Raw genomic sequence first — 18,710 nt, 5'->3', positions numbered from 1 at the left:
CAAAGACTGAATGGCTATCCAACTACAGAAGCATTTTCTCCTCCCTTGGTGTTCACACCTCAACTGCTAGCAGAGCACCTCACCCTCCCTGATTGAACTAACCTCGTTATCTCCACACTGATTTATACCTGCCTCTGGAGATTTCCATTACTTGCATCTGAAGAAGTGAGGTTCTTACCCACGAAAGCTTATGCTCCCAGTACTTCTGTTAGTCTCAAAGGTGCCACAGGACCCTCTGTTGCTTTTTACAGATTCAGACTAACACGGCTACCCCTCTGATACTTAACTTCCTTAAGTTTGTCCAATTTTAAATTGTAAAAAATATATAACTGGCAGAGTCAAGAGAAAATTCATGAATTATTTCTTAAATATATATCTTTAACTCCTCCATATATTTTACCAAAAAAAAGTTTGTTTTAATTCCCATGACCACATCCCATGCTCCCTCAGCAAATACGAGGAGAGATTAATAAACCTAGGACTTTTCAGCTTGGAAAAGAGACGACTAGGGGGACATATGAGAGAGGTCTATAAAATCATGAATGGTGGAGAACATGAATACAGAAGTATTATTTACTCCTCATAACACAAGAAACAGGAAAGGAAGCATTTCTTCACAAGATGCACAGTCAACCTGTGGAACTCTTTGCCAGAGGATGTTGTGAAGGTCAAGATTATAAGAGGGTTCAAAAAAGAACCAGGTAAGTTCATGGAGGACAGGTCCCCAATGGCTATTAGCCAGGGTCGGGAGGGATGGTAAACCATGCTTCGGTTTGCCAGAAGCTGGGAATGGGTGACAGGAGATGGATCATTTGATAATTACCTGTTCTGTTCATTCCCTCTGAAGCAGCTGGCATTGCACCTTTGGTCTGATCCAGTATGGCTGTTCTTCTATCCTAATAATATAAAAAGAGAAAGCAAAAAGTTTACTTTTCAGATTCATTTCACATTATGATCCAATACACCAGGGGCTAGATCCACAAAGGGAGTTAGGTCACTTTTTAGGTTTAAGTCCAAAATGTAGACCCTCAACCCCGCATTTAGCTGCTGCCTAACCTCGTAGGCACCTAAATTCTCACTGGTGGGAAAGCACAAAACTGTCTAATCCCTAAGCTGCTTGAAGCCTAAATGCTGGCGGAAACCTCAAATTGGGCCGGGGATTCCCTTGCATCTTGCCTCTAGGGCCTGATCTGGTAGATGGGCTTGGAGGCCACCTACCAGAGCAGCCCACACACAAAACACAAACAGAGGAGGAGGCCCACTTATACACGATATACCAATGGTAAGAGCACTCACACAGAGCAGGGTACTGGAACTTGGGTTTCAGGTGATTGCCCTAATCACTGGGCCCTAGAGTCATTCCCATGCTGTGTCTGGCCCAGTGAATATTTATGTATTTTATAGAAAGTGGAACAGCTGCAACAGGAGAGACCACCCCAGAATACTCTATCCCAATGGTTAGGGCACTCACATGGAGGTGGCAGACTTGGGTTCAAGCCCCTGCTCTGAATCAGGCAGAAATGGGGATTTGAACCTAGAGCTGCCACAACCCAGGTGAATTCTCTATTCACTGCGATAAAGGGAGCACAGATGGTACCACCACCACCACTTTTTGCCAGGAAGAGTTGACCTAGGTACCTAACTCCAGGAGCTGGTTAATGGCAGTGAATCCTAAGTGGAGGGATCCAGAATCAGGCACCTAACTCCCTGTGAAGGGCGGGGCTCACGCTCGGATTGTTATTTGAGAACATTTCAAAGTTTATCTTGATGTAACATTTTAATTTATAAATGGAAAGAGGGGGGATTAGGAGGCAAGCACTGTCCTTGAAAGGAGAAAAAGGGATGGATAGAGTGTGTGAAAGAGGGAGAAAGTTTAGTTAGCCGGAATTAGCATCAGGGTAGAGTGTTTATCCAAAAGACATCCAAACTTGGCTACCCGTCACCATCATTTTCCCCCCGTGTGTGTGCTGTGTTGTCACCAAAAACAAATCCTTCTGTGTGCTGAGTTGTCACCTAAACAAATCCAGCAGATCAGTCAGAAAAGATTAACCTGAAAAGTCACACCTTCTAAAAGATACCATAAACCAGTGACTGGGGTCTCATCTACTGCAGCGGTCACACTTCCTAGTTTAAATTCCTTGGCTCTTTCCCAGTCCCCTTCTTATAGGCTACATTTGTTTCTCTGAATCTCTCCTCTGTACATCCTATTACTCAAAGAGCTATTGAAAAGCTTTATTACTAAAATAACATCTTCAACCACCTCTTTCTGAGAGCTTTACTTTATCTGCCCTCACTGATTTTAACTTACCATGACTTCTTCACATGCAACTACTCATGCCATTAATTTTTCCACTCACTTCCCCTGAAAACACTGGGCCAGATCCTCAGCGGATACTAAATGGCACAGCTCCATTGACACCAATAGATCTATGCCAGCTTACACCAGCTAAGGGTCCGTACCTTTGTTTCTATTTCTGGTTTCTTATTTGTACATATCCTTCATGAACCCTGGGGAGAACTCTTTAATTTTCAAGCACTATCCTGTTCCTACAGATGTTCCACTCCCTCCACTATTCCCGATGGCTTTATCTGCCAACCACAACATTTTATCCCTGCTCTTAAAAGTGGGGGAAATTCAATAAGAGAAAATATTTAATATAATATTTTAAACAAGTGATAAAAGAAAAGAAGTCATTTAAGCAGGCCAGGCCTTTAAGCTGCTGCTGCTGTTGTATCTATTTTTCACAGTGACAAAGGACAGTGTGTCTGTCTGTGTCGGGACTTTTGTTGATTCGTGTCATAACTATGTAATTGAAATAAATACAGTAGAACCTCAGAGTTACAAATATCTCTGCTATGGAGGTTGTTTGTAACTCTCTACAAAATGGTTGTTCTTTCAAAAGTCTACAACTGAACATTAACTTAATACAGCTTTGAAACTTTACTATGCAACAGAAAAATGCTGCTTTCCCTTTTTTTTTTTTAGTAGTTTACATAGAACACAGAACTGTACTGTGTTTGGCTTTTTTGTCTCTCTCTCTCTCTCTCTGCTGGTGCCTGATTGTGTACTTCCAGTTCCAAATGAGGTGTGTAGTTGACCGGTCAGTTCATAAATCAGATTCTACTGTAGGGAGGTAAATTATGCCAGCTTTACTTTCCCCATTGTAATACTTACTATGGAGATCAGAATGCTTTCATAAGTTGTTGTGACTTAGCCACCTGCTTTAGACTCTGCAGTATTCAAATGTAGCAAAAATATTTTGTCCAGCTTGTTTAGTTACTTGGAAAATGAAGCATTAGCGTGTTAAGGAATGTGAACAACCTCTAGTACTAAAGCAAAAGTTTCAAGATCTACAAGAAATTTTCCTTCTGGAAAAGGCTTGCTGCAGAAAACAAGGACAAGAAAGAAATGTTGACCATTTTCACACCTACTTAATGTATGGAGATATACCTATCTCATAGAACTGGAAGGGACCCTGAAAGGTCATTGAGTCCAGCCCCCTGCCTTTAATAGCAGGACCAAGTACTGATTTTGTCCCAGATACCTAAGTGCCCCCCTCAAGGATTGAACTCACAATAGAAGAGAATGTTCTGCATTTAATGTAGTTTTACACTAAACGTACAGTTTGATTGTCAGGAAAATGAAACCAATTGCATACTCCTTCAATCCCACCATGGATTGTTAAAGGCATATCCACAATTTAGACTTTCACAGTAAAATAGTTTCCTATCCTTTCTTACATGTTCTGAGCAGTGAACAATGCTGACATTTAAAGTATCATCATTGGCACCTGAATTTACATCTACTAAAATGAAGGGGGCAGTTCACAGCTCTCAGCGCTGTTGTGTCAGGCTCTCTGCAAATTCAGTCAGACACTGCTACATCAGTTACACTTGGGTCATAGTTTGAAGATTTTCTTTGCAACCATAGCAGTGTTAGCTTTCATTTGAAAATGAAAAGTGAAACTTTAGGGAACAACTGAAAGGTCAGTTTATGCACTTCCAGCTAGTCTTTTGATCGTCTCCCAAAGTGTGAGGTACAGCCCTAGGGAACACAATTTAAAGTAACAGAATGCCCATTCAAATTACAGTTCATATATTTTTCTTTGGCTCCAGGCATGAACTTAATTCTTTAAGGAAAAGAACACAAAGCAAAAATACTTCTGTGACAACAGTACAATAAAGTATTTTAAGAGACAATTACATAAAGTAACAAAGGCCAAAAAGCAGGCAGAAAACAGATCATAATATACTAAGACAAACATATAGTAAACATTAAAGCAAACCTTTAAAACACTATGAAGATCTGATGGTTGTTTCAATACATATGGTCATTTCTGATCTTGTTAAAGTTAAGTAACATATGGGCAATTTCCAGCCTTTGGTTTGAAAATATTAATAGTGTTCATTTGTTTATCTTTTTAAAGAGACAAGGTAGGTGAGGTAATAACTTTTATTGGACCAACTTCTGTTGGTGAAAGAGAAGCTTTTAAGCTACACAGAGCTCTTCTTCAGGTCTAGGCAAGGTACACAAACCATCACAGCCAAATACAAAGTGGAACAGATAAGGAGTTAACACATTCAGCAAGAGAGACCATTAAAGTTGAAGCAGGCAGTTAATATCTCTACAGTTGTAGGACAAAGGAGGGTGAGTGGGTTACAGCTTGTAATGAGCCATAAATCCAGCATTTTTATTACATCCATTATTTTTGATGTCTAGCAGAGTTATGGATTTAAGTTCCCAGGCTTGTCTTTTGAAGGTGTTGTGAAGGTTTCCTTTGAGGACAAGAGCTGAGAGGTCAGATATGGAATGATCATTTTGTGAGACATGTTTGCCCACAGGTGATATGATGTTGGTGTTTCTCATATTTCTGTGAGAGTTCATTCAAGAGCATAATGATGGTCTCATTTCACTCACGTAGTTGTTTTTGGGGTGTTTAAAGCACTGAATGAGGTACACCACATGTTGTGATAGTCATGTGTAGGGCCCATGGATTTTGAAAGGTGTATTGTGGAGGGTATTGATCATGGTAGCAGTAGAGATAGGTCTCCAGGTTTTTCATCTGTTGCTGTGGCAAGGGCTGGTGCCACTTTGAGTAGGTGTGTCCCATTTGTGGGAAGCTTGCTTCCAATGATGAGCTTCGCAAGGTTGCGCGGACCACCACAGTGACAACAACGCTTAAAAAAATGGAAGATATTGGATTTTGCTGGCTTTTTTAAAACAGTTTGAAAAGGTGTAACATATTTAGGATGAGTCACTTCCTGATCAGTGAATCCTGAAAGTACTAAACACACCCTCCCAGTGTAAATTACCTTTTTAAAAAAAAAATTATATATAATTATAATTCTTTTCAATTGGTCTATCTGGAAGAAAACAGGACTATGGGCAATATTTTGGGTGAAACACTGAAATCTTTTGATCTCAAAGCTCAATGGGAGTTATACAGGAAGTTTGTGGATGAAGTTTATATCTTCTTTATTTTCTTGTAGGTAGATGTAACATGTATGCAACATAAAAAAATGTGAAAGTAAAGTGAAAAAAATGTTGACTATGAATTAGTCAGAAATTGATGAAGTGGGGGAGGGGGAGATAGGGTACGGCATTAATGTTTATTAATCTGATCAAGGTATCTTTGTTAAGGATTATTCTAATTTATATAAAAGCATCTAATTCCTCATAAACAGCCTTGAGAAATATGGTATTTAGACTGTCTGTTTCCCTACATAATACCATTCTGTATGGTTCCTGAGAGGCAGTAATAGACCAACACGGGCAACGAAGCAGGTAATTATCCCTGGCACTGCTACTGACTCACTAGGTGCCTGATCCTGCACCACTGAAGTAAATAGGAGCTTTACCTACCCAAAGAGAGGAGCAGCTATCATTGCACACCAGCAGCCAGCACAGCCTGTCAGGTGTGGGTGGGAGTGCACACTGCTCCCATTGGTATGGGGGCTTTGCCATCCTTCAACATGTGGTTGTGGAAACCAACAGGAGAAATTCAGGTTGAGCAACCTCATGGGAACTCCTGCTGTAGCACAGCCTCTCCAAACCTCCTCATGGCTTAAAAGCTACCATCTCACCTCACTGTCTGTACAGCACTTTGCAGATTTAAAGTGCTGGATGAGCAATGGATTTATAATTCACTAGGGTAACATGCATCTTACATTCCCCATTTCATTATTTTGTAAGCTATACACAAATAAAACTAGAAGAAGCAACTTTATTTGGAACCTAAACCTTTTGGGTGCTGAATACCCTGAACAGGGCACCCGTCACCTCCCAGGAGGGGTTCAGCATCCTGCAAGACAGAGCTGTGTGTCTTCTCTGCAAAGTTAAATTGTTCCAGATTCTGGAATTGCCTCCACGCTTTTCAGATTAGTCAGTATATTCTACTTTTCTTTTCAGCACGAATACTTCAAGGATATGACTAGTCTGACTGAGCAGTATGAGAGATGTGCCATTTCTGATGGCGGGACCTCATCACATACTCAAAGAGAGGCAGTACCAACAGGAAATTTTCTGTCCTTGCTTAGGCTTTGCCGCATACTGAGGATGCAGGAAATATATTTGCAAAAGTCAGATTTATTTAGTGACTGTACTCCACATAAACTAGTGACTTAGAGATCTAAAAAAAAATCCTATTGATTTGGGAGTATAAATTATACCCAGGGAAAAAAGCTTGCACAAATAACACCACACGAAGTACATTGTCCTTCCCATCTAGAAAGCTAGGAGAAAATGGTATTTGTATCCTTTGGGGATTCTGAACTCTAACATTATTACATTCTCACTTTTCCGGAGTAAAGAAGCAATAAGATCGAGGCCCCACATCACTTTGGGAAGAGTGGCACTGCAATACCAGAATAACACCACCATGCTTTGTATTCTCTGCTCAGCACCGTGCAAGACAACTGAAAATTATTAAAAGAAGAAAGTCAGTCACTGAAAGTGACTTCAGTAACCTGGACTGGAGGCTTCTTCAAGATAAAATGGTTCTATAGTTTGTGCTTTCTAAGAATTCTGTTACAGTGTTTGCCTGGAAACAAAGGATATCCAAACAATAGCCCATCATTTTGTTAAGGCGGTCTCGCTTAGCTTGGGACTAACGTAGTACACCTCTACTCCGATATAACGTGACCCGATAGAACACGAATTCGGATATAATGTGGTAAAGCAGCGCTCCGGGGGTGGGGTGGAGGGGCCTATAATGCGGTAGCCAAAGATTTTTTGGCTCCAGAGGACAGCGTTATATTGGGGTAGAGGTGTATTTACAGCTCTAACAATAGAAATTCTTCATAACTTCTACATCCAGTAAATCAGTGCTACACTGCTGGTATAAGTGAAAAAAATATCAAACCTCTTATAAACCAACAACAGTGCATATCTGAGATTATACACTCTTCTGATGAAGAGCTATTACCCTCTCCTCAAAATCTTCTCTCACCCTTCTTCTCACAACAGGAAATAAAGTACATCAAAATAATAGGGCTAGCTAATCAATTTTAGTGGCCACAATGGTTGTCTCAAGATCATGTGGTTATGCAACATTACATCATGTTGTAGTGATGAGATGCACTGTGGAGGGGTAGGGGGGAGAAGAGAAACGAAAGGAGTCCCTGTCCCCATGAGCTTCTCTCTCACCACACCAAGATCTCATAATAACTTCCCTTTCCCGAGTTATATGCGGTCTGTGTATTTCTTCTCACTGAGAAATACATATTACTAAGGCATGGATCAGAAATTTAGCTGTCCATGAAAACTGAGATCTAAAGGAATATTAATTCTGTAAAATTTGGAATGAGAAGACAGTTTCACTTTGAAAACGGTTATTTTTTGCTTTGTGCATAGCATTATTCCTGAAATGTATTACAATAAATAAGCATGAAAGGCCAGATTCTGATCTGAGTCACACCATCAGCGGCAAAATATTTTGACCCAAATTGACTTTTCCCTCTCACATCTCCTTTGTTTACCTTATTAGTGTATCTGAAACACTGTCAGAATGCAAAGTTAGTCTGCCTCCATTTCTACTAAAGTCTTTACTCTTCATGCCTTAATCTCGATTTGTCTTGACTATCGTATTTTCTTCTTTTATGGGGTTCCTAAATCCTCACTAGCTAAACCTCAGGGAGTCCAGAATGCTGCAACCAGATTACTCTCTTCCTCCAGGCATCAGGACTGTATCACCCTTATCTTCAGATAACTTCACTGGCAGCCAGCTGGCTATAGATATAATTCACAATTGCCCTCCTGCTTTTCAAAATTCTGTAAACTTGCTGCACCTCCATCCCTGACCTTATATTCGCTTTCCCCCTTTCCTCTTCATTTAAATCCTCCAAAGTTCATCTCCTTTTGCCTTCTTCTCATGACTCTCCATATTTGGAGCTTAACATAATGAGAACACCTCACATAGTTCAATACATTCTGGGCCAGATCCTCATCTGGGCTAAGTTTACACTCAGTCCAGCCAGCTGAAGACAGCAGGAGATAGGGAGAAGTCACTTTTAGTTCCCCTGATCCTGGGCCAGGTAGAGACTGAAATATAATTTAGAGCAGAGGTTGTCAAATGGAGGGGGTGGGCTCCCTGGTGGAAGGGGGTACAGAATGTATTCTCGGGGGGGGACATGAGAATTTTTTTTGGAGCGGGGGGATTAAGGTGCACATTTTACCTACAGCAATGAATAACTAGCAAAGCAGATTCCTCCAGACATATCAGGTCCCCAGAGGGTGCTGTGCATTTTGACAGATTTCTGTTAAGCTTGCATAACATTATAATGCCATTTATACATTAATCCATTTGTTAAGATGTGCACATTTAATTGTAAGCATCGACCACAATTGCAGTTTTGCTTTTGCTATTACAATGGATCATTGGCAAAAAAAAAAAAAAAAATCAAGTGAAAATCAAGGAAGCCGAAACTGATTCAAGTGAAGCACCGCTGCATATGCTGGTATAGGTACTTGTGCGGTGGGAAGTGGGGGTATAAACTACTACAGACACAAAAAAGGGGGCACAATCAAATACATTTGAGAACCACTGACTTAGAGCATCTTAGTGACTATGCCAAAAGACACCAGCTAGAGCATCCCCATAGGGGCCACTCTGCTGGCTGAGAATCAGGCAGAAAGCAGTACTCTCCACCCTGCCCCATATAGCCCTTGCATCAGGGTCCCTCTGTCAGGCGTACTCCTCGGCTACCCCCTCTGGCAGCTATCTGCTTGCCTACTGCCAAATTGCCAGACTTGGGGCCCAGACTTAGAATCTGTCCATCTGTTTATTTGACACAAGGTTAATCAGGACAGCTGGTTTTTTGAGATATTTCCCACTGATTCTACTTAGCCTAATTATAGCAACAATGCTGTGTCTCCTATGTTCTTGTGTTTTTTCAATGGCAGCGAGAGCTCTAGGATAGATACCCTTTGATGTGAAGTTTGTATAAGTAGTAAATAAAAAAAAAAGAAAAACACAAACTAATCAAGTAAATGGTGCTCCTCCTCTAGCAGGAGAGGAGGGCATTGGTAACAGAACCAGTGCCGTTCCATTGCACGGGATTTGGGGTGTCCATACACGTGTTGTGCACCTCCCATGCGGCACAGAGCTCAGCTCTGCGGGGACACACAGCACAGGTAGATTAGAGCTGGAGGATGTGCTGCTACACTGTTCCGCACCTAGCAGAGGGTACACGGCTGGAGTAGCTTCTGGCAACATCCCAGTGGTCTCAGTGGGAAAGATCCCCCTTTCCCAAGCAGAGGCTGAGCGCTGGGGATTGGATTTTATTCTATTACTATGAATTTAGCCTAATGGGGATACTTCAGTCAATGTAAAATGATGAAGTGGTGTTTCATGCAGTACTGAATAGGTATAATATGAAACTAAGGCATTTAACCGGTAGATACTGCTGCCTCCTCTAAAGTGCAAGTGTACAAGAAAAACAACATGAAGAAATGGTCCCATGTTACTAACCAGCCCTGCTCCCTGTGTTTGCTGAATCATAGCTGCTGAACACACTTTGAGAGACTGCTAAACTGTAGATGTCTGTCAAGCCATAAAATGTTTTCAGAAGTAATGTGTATAATTACATTAAGCGTTCCTCTAGATGGTTATAACTGGAAAAAAAGTTTGAAGACAAAGTCTAGGTTCTGAGCCGCAAGCAACACTATTCGAACTGATTTTCTAAGGAAGAAAATTTAATTATTTGGACTTCTCAAGAGGAAATTATCTGAGCTTCAGCCAGTAGGTCACCATGAATGCAAACTAAGTGCAACTGCAATTCACCCATGTTTTCAGGTAAATTTCACTTCATATATCGGAACTATGTCTGAAAAAAAATCTCTAATGAAAGTTGAAAACAATCTAATGAAAATTGTATATTGAAAGAGATAGAGACAGCATATGTACAGCTCTATCTAACTGTGCTGTGTCAAATAAATGCACTGACATGGGTTGTGATCCTGGCAAACCAGTGTCAGCTCATGACAAAGCCCCAGGCTTCACTGAATGCTTACAAATGCATAGACAGGCCAATTCACTTGAGTACCAGTATAGATCAGAGTGACTGTTAAATGTATAAAAGTGTATTTGGTGTTTAAACTCTATGAAAACTAACAAGATGTTACTTGCATTTATTTTCACTTATCTGTATCCTGTCATAATGTAATCGCAAACATCTACACTGTATATACGCCTGTAACTAAATTATTCATCAAATGAGAAAGCCTTGTGGAATGCAAATAAAGAACTTTGACAGAAAAGTGCTAAATTTCAAAGCAAGTGGCCATTGTGTGTGATGATCCGAGGTCAAAGATTCTAAATGCATTCCTCACTCCATCATCAAAGGAAGAGCCCACATGGGTAGTGACCCTGTCATCTTGTTTTCTGTGAGAAGAAGCCATCAGTATAGACTCAAGGAAAGATCCTTCACCTCTGGACTGTTTGGATTCTAACAGGGCAAAGTGACTGAATGAGAAAATGGAGATCCCCACAGTTGTTGTGGGTAGCCCTGAGATTTTTGGAAAACTGGCAGATTACTATCTCTCTGCTACCATTTGGAATTATATAGACTGTGACTCACCTGTAAATATATTTTACCTGCTTTGACCTCTCAATAATTCATTTGCCTTTCTTGGCTAATAACCCTTTTAGTTAGTTTTCTACGGAATTGGCTACCAGGTGTTGTCTTTGGTATAGGATCAGGGTAGCAGCCTGAATGTGGTGTGATTTTTGTGTAAATAACCATTTTTTGCCTGGGGGACAAGATAAACTAGAGTGTCTAAGGGGACTGTATGACTCCATTATAAGACTATGGTAGTACTTTGGTAGTTCACTTTTGGTACTGGGTTGGTGAAATCTAATTATAGACCGCATCGCCCATTTGGGGTGTCTGCCCCATTTTCTGACAGTCTGCCATGAGGCAGACATTCAGGTCGGCAGCCACTCTAGACAGCAGGAACTGGTATTTTATTGAAATGAAAAGCACATTTTTGTTTATTTTTGCCAGACAACACAACAGACTCAGATCCCTAATGCCTTGTTGTTTTCATATTTAGTCTTGCATAAATAGCTAACGGTTCATGAAGCTAGTTAATGGGCCCAATTCATACTGTAGGGGATATGGTGCCAGAAGCTAGGCTGCAAGCCCCTGTGGTAGACAGCCTGCCAGGGAGGAGGGGTCAGAAATCACAGTGGAGCAAGCTACCCACAGGCAGCAGGCAAAGCCCCAGATGTGGGTGGTGCTGGTCAGGGAGGGGCATGGCAAAAATTCCCAGAGGATGATTGAGTCAGCACTGTAGGTAGGGATCCTATAGAGTCCCAAGCAAAATTAGAAGTTGCTCTCCCCAGATGGGGAGGGATACCAGCAACAGAAGCCTTTCCAGCTCTCTCTCAGGTGGGATTAATCTCCCTTTGAGTGTAGTTGCTCAATGCTCCTGCGTAGGTGAATCAAGCCCCAAACCTTCAGCTCTAAAGCACCCAGATTTCAGTTCTTTTCAGTGCAATGTTCAAAAATTCTGGCTTTTCCTACTGCAGATTTACACCTGTAAAACTTGGATCCAAATTTGAACCCATGATAGCAGAAAAAAATTGCAGACACCTTGCAGAACAATTTGAATATACTGACGTGTGTAGACATGAAACTTTCACTGTTAAAGACGTTATTTTTCAAAACATCTAAAATCACCCACCCCAATTATTGTACCTGTACTTCTGTTCTATTCCTCATTGGTCAGCTACTCTATCTTAAGGTATATGGATTCTGGCCAACATTTCCTTATTTTAGAGACATGACAGTTGTGAAACCCACTGACTCAGTAAACACAACAGAAAAATGTGTTATTTCTGGCAATTTGCAATCCTACAAGTGCCTTTGTTTTTCTAAGTTTTCCATTGCACCTTTCAATTAAACTTAAAAAAGAACAGGAGTACTTGTGGCACCTTAGAGACTAACAAATTTATTAGAGCATAAGCTTTCGTGAGCTACAACCCCCACGAAAGCTTATGCTCTAATAAATTTGTTAGTCTCTAAGGTGCCACAAGTACTCCTGTTCTTTTTACGGATACAGACTAACACGGCTGCTACTCTGAAACCTTCAATTAAACTGGCATGTTATCCTCTACCCTAACAACTTCAGTTAAGGGGTGACACAATTCTATTTTATTTCACGGTTCTGTATTAAAGCGTGAAAATAAACAGTAATTTTTTTCAAATAAGCATTGAATTTGCAAATATAAAATATACCCATGTATGCAAACAGGCAATTGTAAATGCAAAAATAGGTAGCTGAGTGAACGTAACTACATGATTTATACATGCACTTCCCTGCTTATATCCTCAAACATTTTGAGAGAGAAATATTTTATAAATTTTAGCCCAAACTGTCCTAAAGGGTATTACAAGGACTCAGCATGCCTCTCTTTACAAGCTAGGTATTACGATGATTCATGTATACAGAGCTTTTCATACACAGATCTCGGCCATCCCTCAGGCTCAGTGGCCTCTACGCCCAATGCCCCTGCTCTGCGTGGAAAGCAGCTGGCAGATCTGCATAATGGCTTCTCTGGCCACTCCCCTCCATCAATGAACCTCTGGGGTCAAACCCTCCCACCTGCTCTGTCACAGAAAAGCTTTAAGCATCCTGCCCCTTCCCACTCCCATAGTTTTCCACTCAATGTGTTTTTCAAGTGTGGTTATTGACTTTTGGCCAAATTTAGCCATGGCTTCACCCCTGAAACCCTGTTAACGTCAATAGGTTTGCATGGGGTGTAACCAAGAGCAGAATTTGCTTTGATTGCCTGTTTAAAAAATTCACCATCAACAAAATGCCCAGAAAATACCCTCTTCTGAACGATATCCTCATTCAGCACGAGTTTACATGGCTCCATTTGGTTTACTTCCTTGCTGGTGAAGGTCATCATTACATTTCTGCCCAGAATATAAGGGCTTAAGTTAGCATTCAAATCTTATTACCATTTTTGCTAGTATCTGGAAGTAGTCTGAATTATGTGCTCAAATACTACAGCGATGGGCAGCAGCATAAAACCCTCTGAGAAACTAAAAATAATTAGAAAAGACAAATGAGCCAGTGTTCACACATGAGTACTTCTGATGGATTTGCAGATGCGTGAGGTTGAATAAAAATCACCTGATTGAAATCAGTGCAGATAAGTGCTAGGAGCCAAAGCAGGCAGGTCACAAAGCTGGCAGGGGAGCCCTATTGTAATGAGCTCTCTCTTAGCTGGTGTCAGTAAAGGCAGCAGGCAAGTCCAGAAGCAGGTAGGAGCCCTCTTATGGAATGTTCTTCGTCCACATCAGTATAAGGTGCAGGACCAGGTCTGTGGGACCTACTGTAAAGGGCTTTTTGCAGACTGACATCAGTGGGTGCAGGGTGGCAAAATGGCAGGTCATGGAGCTATTGAACTGGGGAGCTGCTGAAGTGGGTTATCCCCTACCCTTTGACGTCAGCAGCACTGTACTGGAGATTAGTTCCAGAAGCACTTTAGTGTCCCTCTTGATAACATGGGGGTCTTTTTCACCAGCTGATTGTCAGTGAGCCAGGAACTGAGCATGAAGGGGTTGAATTGAAGGCATGACAAGGAGTCACTAGCAAAATGAGTGAAATGACTGAGAAACTATTACCAAATTGATGTTTCTTTTTCCTGGCATTTTGCTAAATTATTGGTGGAAGCTTAAATCCTGAGGATTATGCCAATGAACTTTTGGTTCCATTACAAACTCAAACCAAGTTCACCAAAAGGATGTCTAAAGTTCATAAAGCTTTTGAGTGAAACTAGACCGGTTTTCAAGTAAACCTGAGATGACATATGTGTTTGCATCAAAAACAACAGGAAATTCACAATCACAACACAAAAACAGTTCAAACAAAATAGTTCAGATTTGGTTGCAGTCTCAGGGTCAGATGGTCTACCACACCCAGAAAGGGAATGCTGCCAGGCAGCTGGCTATGCTTGCCTAGATCCCTTCCCCAACCCCAATACAAGCAGTCTTGGAGCTACTTGTCCCAGTGAGCTATGGTTCTCTTAAAGGACCATGCACTAACTGGGGATTTCCAGAGTGTACCTTGCGACGGGTTGGGTCACAGAGACCCTCCTTGGGATTGCCTCCTGATGAGCTGAGATTACCTCTGTGCCAGTTTTCCCTGGCAGCTTGGGACTTCAGTATCCTGTATTGTTGAGCCAGACATGATAGCCTGCTACAAACAAACACAGACCCAGGTTTGAATCACGTCCCCCACAAGCTGCAGATTTAACTGAAAACAGCTTGGAAAGTGCTCCTATTTCTAGCACCCAGACACCCAGCTCCCAATGGGATCCAAACTCCCAAATAAATCCATTTTACTCTGTATAAAGCTTATACAAGGTAAACTCATAAATTGTCTGCCCTCTATAACACTGATAGAGAGATATGCACAGCTGTTTGCTCTCCCAGGAATTAATTTCTAAATCTGGATTAGTTAATAAGCAAAAAGTGATTTTATTAAGTATAAAAAGTAGGATTTAAGTGGTTCCAAGTAATAACAGACAGAACAAAGTAAGTTACCAAGCAAAATGAAACAAAACACGCAAGTCTAAGCCTAATACATTTAAGAAACTGAATGCAGGTAAATCTCACCCTCAGAGATGTTCCAATAAGCTTCTTTCACAGACTAGACTCCTTTCTAGTCTGGGCCCGATCCTTTCTCCTTGTACAGTCCTTATTCCAGTTCAGGTGGTAGCTAGGGGATTTCTCCTGACTGCAGCTTCCTTTGTTCTGTTCCACTCCCTTATATGGCTTTGGTACAAGGCAGGAATCTTTTGTCTCTCTGGGTCCCCACCCCTCCTTCTAAATGGAAAAGCACCAGGTTAAAGATGGATTTGAGTACCAGGTGACATGGTCACATGTCCTATGAGACCCCAAGCCTTCATTCTTCCCAGCCTGACTCACAGGAAGGATTGCAAGTAAACAGAGCCATCTACAGGCAATTGTCCTAGTTGATGGGAGTCATCAAGATTCTAAACCACCATTAATGTCCCACACTTTGCATAATTACAATAGGACCTCAGAGTTATATTTCTAGTTTCAGATACAAGAATGATACATTTATACAAATTGGATGTGAAATTTTAAAAATATTTCACAGCAAAACGAACCTAGAGCTCATAATTGCCAGGCCAGTAACTTAACCACAAGACAATTCCTCCTTCCCCTATTCAAATCCAATTTGCACCTCACTCTGCTAGCTGAGTAAACTTAGCCCATTAACTCTTATAACAGTGTGGTGATTTTGATGTCTTTATTGCAAGGTCTAGTTGAGTCAAACATAATGATGATCACAAAGACCATTTTCCTCTGCTTTCCTATCTCCTGCTGAGTTACTTTGGTTAATGCCATTCAAAAAACACTCTACTCCGCTTTGACAAAAAGGAGACACTCAGGCTGTCTATCTGGTAAAACAAAATACTAGTCACTTTATCCAACTGACAGCTACATAATACATAAAGGACTTCAACTGATAGGTGTATGGTACACTTTATGCAGTTCAAGAAGTTTTATATAAACTCAGGGCCTGATTCTACTCTCAGTCATGGAAATCAGGAGTGTATCTCCACAGAAGTCAATGAAGTTACACCAGTGTAAAAACTGTCTGAGCAAGAGCAGAATTTGGTCCATATTGTTTAGAGTAAACTACATTGGAGAACAATTTATAAAGGTTATCAAATCTATGCTCGTGCGCTTTCCACTCTGCACTTTTTACCTCACTAAAAATATTAAAAGCTTCTACACCTAAGTCTAAATTCCCCCTGACAATCTAATTAGACAAGACAAACATTGGATAGGGGAAGGAGTACAACACACAGAGTGAACAGTGCGGTGGCAGCAAACGTCACATTAGTTTCACATATTATTTATAGGGTGAGTTTAGTTAGAGGGAATAAGCTCAGCAGAAAAGGGAAGGGAGTAGAGACACTGAAGGGAAACTGGGTGAGTGGGACAGGGCAGGGGAGAAGAGGGTAAGAGGGGCAGGGAGGAAGCAAAGCTGAGGAGAAGAGACATTGATGAAGGAGTGGTGGTCCCAACTGGGCCCCACTTTTACCCCCTTTACCCCAGTACAGGCGTCTCCACTATAGTTGGAACATTTAAATGCTGGATAGTCAGTTCACATGCTTATCAGAAGACTAGGTTATATCACAATCAGTGATTTTGTGAGACTAAACTCTTTAAAATTCAAATATTTTCTGAGACTCTAATATAACCGACCAAAATATTGAGGAACAGAAAGAAACTTCTCTTTCATGCTCACTTTCACGGGCATTCCCGCTAATGCGACTCAGAAAATATTCTAGTCTATTTTGACTATTAGTTCTCTCTCCGTATGATAAAATATTTAAAAAATGCAGACAATTTTATAATACAAGTACTTTTTCATCTAATATATTTCTTGACATGTTACCTAAATTCACTAGTCAAAACATGCAGTTCGGGTATATCTGAACACTTGCAGCAGTTACATACAGGTAGGCCAGGCATTTTATGTCTTGGGTAGCATCTATTGCTGCCAGGGCTTGCTTTTCATACAACTCATTTAAACCTCCCCTGGAGGAAACACTAACAGACAGTACAAAGCTTTGTAAGCTACCACAAAAATCATTCCTAGGGCTACTATATTACTAACATCCTCACAGTTTTATGTGTCTCAATGAGAAAAAAAAAAGCTTTGTTTCTGTGGAGTTTGAGGTCTACAAAAAAAAGCTACTCAGTCATTTTAAGCAGTTTTTAAAAAATCCTTTATAATAGTTTTGTTATTTATGCAAGGTTTTCTTCTAGAGAGCGCTAAGTGAGGAATTTCTATAGTAGTTGTACCTGCTTGGGAGTGCAGATACTAGGTCAGGAAAGGAACAATCAAAAGGATTTAAAAAAAAAAAAACTCTCAATGTTTGGGCAGTATCTGGACATTTCAGTACTTGGTGTTTTTTCTGTGCACACCCAGGTTGAGTATGTTGTGGCTGAGCAGTATATAAATGAATGACATCATACATCAATTGCTGTACATTTATATTCTGTCTGTGCACTCAGATTTTATTTCATATTTGTAAGGGAAACAAATAGCAGCATTCAGCTGAAACAAGCTCTGCACAGTTCCTACTCTGCTGCCTTTCAGCCTTGCTGGTAGAACTGTTGCCTGTAGACTACCATGTCCCAGTCAGTCTCAAATGCAGTCATGTGTAGAAGGAATACATAGTCATTCCCACTAATGGTTCCAACCTGGCCGCAAGCAGGCTGACAGAATATCGGCTTCATTCACCGGATACTGACTGTGTGGAATCTTTGTTGTGTAAGGATGAATTATTCCATCACAATCTGTGGCAAACAGTCCTGCTGTGCAATTTTTGAACATACGGTACAGAATTTCACCATCCTGTACAGCACTAATGGTGCCTTATCGATTCAGAGCTGGATACAGAGTCTTTGTTGATTGTGTTGTCAAAGCTAGCTTGCCCTCATCATTATCATGACACTTCATCTACAGACTGTGTTATTAACTCCTTTATTTCATCTGGGCTGGATTAATGTACAACAAAAACTCCATTTTCAAAAGCAGCTGGAAACAGCAGAAAAATATAAACATATATATAATGGAACATCCACTAACAAAACTGAAGCAAGTGTTACTAAACAGTGCTGCATTTGCAGCATAATCTTTTTCAAGTTTGTTGATCAATATCTATTGTGCACTCTGCTTACATTAATATCCCTCATACACAGAAAAGGTAGTTGCCTATGTGTAGGAGTTGAGAGGACTGAATGGTTGTATGTTCGTCTCCCCTCAAGTTTATGTGTTGTATATTAGATTTACCATTCTTGTCTTAAGTTAGATCCTGTGTTAAATTCGTTCCCAACTCCACACAGACCCACTGTCTCCACCTGCTCACATCCCACTAAAGGAACAGGCTATTAGACAAGATCTTCAAGGAAGAGACTGTTTTTTACTATATGTTTGTATAGTGCTCACCACAAGGGGGACTCAAATTCCAACTGGGGGCCTTAGGGCTTTACCATAATACAAATAATGATTTTTTCATTACTAACCCATATTTTATAGATATCCATCTGACATTTGGCACATACAGATAGCAGCTTGTAAACAAATAGCCACTTTTAAACAACAACAAGAAAGATGTACAAAAGCATCTCAGTTCCACTGATTTTAAATA

This window comes from Chrysemys picta, chromosome 6, assembly GCF_011386835.1.
Source record: "Chrysemys picta bellii isolate R12L10 chromosome 6, ASM1138683v2, whole genome shotgun sequence".
NCBI classification, from domain to species: Eukaryota; Metazoa; Chordata; order Testudines; family Emydidae; genus Chrysemys; species Chrysemys picta.
Note: the sequence above shows the minus strand (reverse complement) of the source record.